General features: G+C 36.0%; 1 protein-coding gene across 1 annotated transcript in view; it reads left to right on the top strand.

Moving 5' to 3' along the window:
• Nucleotides 1-1,578, top strand: part of LOC107679791 (ras-related protein Rap-1A) — a 14,913-nt gene extending 13,335 nt beyond the window's left edge. Inside the window, exon 8 of the mRNA XM_016475456.1 lies at nt 1,140-1,578. The gene's annotated coding sequence lies outside the window, so the exon portion shown is untranslated. The remainder of the gene's footprint in view (nt 1-1,139) is intronic.
• The last annotated feature ends 552 nt before the right edge of the window (nt 1,579-2,130 follow it).

Below are 2,130 nucleotides of genomic sequence, written 5' to 3'. Positions count from 1 at the left end.
CCATCACGTGCGTGCTTTCACATTGAGCAGCATTAACTACACAGAGCCGTTGTTCACTGACGAGCACGCAGGTGATGGAGATTTACCGCTAATTACAGAACCGGCTTTCTGACAAGATGCGCATTAAATATCGCATGCGATTTACCGTGCAGCCCTAACAAAAACTGTGACGTAAATCTATTGACATTTTCGTCAACGAATAAAAACGAGACGAAAATGTTTGGGAGAGACGATTTGGGAAGAGATTAATTCAGAACAAATCTGCTGCGTGGTTTGGAGCTTAGTTAGATGCGTACAAAGAATAAAAAAAATCTGCAAAGTTACAAAGCTCAAAGTCCACTTCAAAAGGAGATAAAAACTACAACGAACGACTCGTTTGGACTACAACGCATTAGGGATATGCCGGTATCAAATTTTCATGTTGCGATTAATTGCTAATGCTTTTATTACAGTATTGTCACGATATTGAAATTTTGTTTAAAAAAAAGTGCTGTCATAATACCTTTATGAGAAATGGTTTTATTTAATTTTAACATAAAGGCATGTTGTGTGTCACCGCAGTTAAATCGGTGTCTATCATGATAAAACCTTAATATCAAACCTATATAATTAGTTTGGGAATTTTAGGGAAATGCTTAATAAATGCACTATAACTAAACCCATTAGATTTTAGCCGACTAAATTTACTGTAGATTTAGTCGACTAAAACTAAAAACAATTCAGATTACTAAAATGACTAAAACTAAATGGCATTTTAGTCAAAAGACTATGACTAAAACTAAATCAAAATTTGCTGTCAAAATTAACACTTTTACAGAGACCACGTATGTTAAAAGATTAGTGAAAATTTGATTTCTCATGTCATGACCCATTTAATATCAGTGGATCTTTAATATCTGTGGAGATACCTGGAGTAAGCTATCAATAAGCATTCCCATTCATCTTATTGGCATTATTTGTATCTTGCTGCATGATTAAAAAAACAGCACCACTTGCTGGAGCTTCAGCATTGTTGCATTTATTGCAAGACTTGTATGTCCTGTGATTCAGATTCTAAACCAACTTTTTGGTTTAGCAGCTCTGCGAAGGGGTTACTTGAGATGGATGACATGATTTTTTTCCCCCCTCATTCTTTTTAGATTGCTGAAATGAAGAACTGTTGCCCAGCTGGCCAACATTCCGGTTAACCTACAGTTATTGGCCAAACAATTAATAAGGCAGAACACCAGACTCCTCAACTAAAACACAGACTTGACAGAAAAAGAGAGATGCAGCCTCTGCCTTTTCTTCCAGAACAGTCTTGAAAATGGTCTTCCCCCCCGCTCCTTGATTACTGTTTTTTTTTTTAAGGAGATTCCACACTAAAGATCTGTGTCTGGAGCAGAAGCTCCGTCTGTGACATGGTAAAAGTGGGGTTAGACACTCTGGGAGAGGGTTCAGGACTTTCTTAATGCCTGCAGAGAGAATGGGGGACATTTCAAAAACATGTTCATGTTTGTAAAATGATCAGAAATGTTTTTTTTCCCCCATAATGTTTGGACTATCACTAATCATTTGTACAGAGAAGAAGCTGTCCTTCATTCATCAAAACATTTTCCTGAGTGACTTTTAACACTCTGCTTTCATATTCCCCATAATATGCTTAAGATTCTTATTTCCTTTTATCTAAACAAACTGAAAAATTACAAATGTCTTTTTTTCTTTTGGTGGTAAGGGTAAAATAAGAAAGTTGGATCTGTCTATCTTCAAGATAAAGATATATTGTGCTGAAGCTAATGCATTTGTTTTTTTCACAATCAAAATTACATTAATATTTCCAGCTTTTAAAGATAATTAACTTTTAGTATATTTTCTTCCTTTTTTTCCCTTGGTTGTATTTTGCGGTAGGCTGTAGCTCAGCCTGGGATAAATATCAGCCGTTTTGTGCCTGAGCAGGAGAAGGGTGAAATCAGATCTCTATTGCAGAGATGACTTCTCCTCCGATAACCGCTAAACCAATAATCAATAGTCAGTCCTTGACACTTCATTTGCCAAGTTAAATCAGTGTCAAATATTTTATTTTAGCTTTCATTGTTCTGCTCCGTGGTTTTGTTGAGCATTTCAAACAAAGTGTCTGGCTGGCTTTTGATT

The sequence above is a fragment of the Sinocyclocheilus anshuiensis genome, unplaced genomic scaffold, assembly GCF_001515605.1.
Source record: "Sinocyclocheilus anshuiensis isolate Anshui unplaced genomic scaffold, SAMN03320099.WGS_v1.1 scaffold13, whole genome shotgun sequence".
NCBI lineage: Eukaryota > Metazoa > Chordata > Actinopteri > Cypriniformes > Cyprinidae > Sinocyclocheilus > Sinocyclocheilus anshuiensis.
The sequence above is the reverse complement of the archived record's forward strand: the minus strand, read 5'-3'. Positions and strand labels throughout refer to the sequence as shown.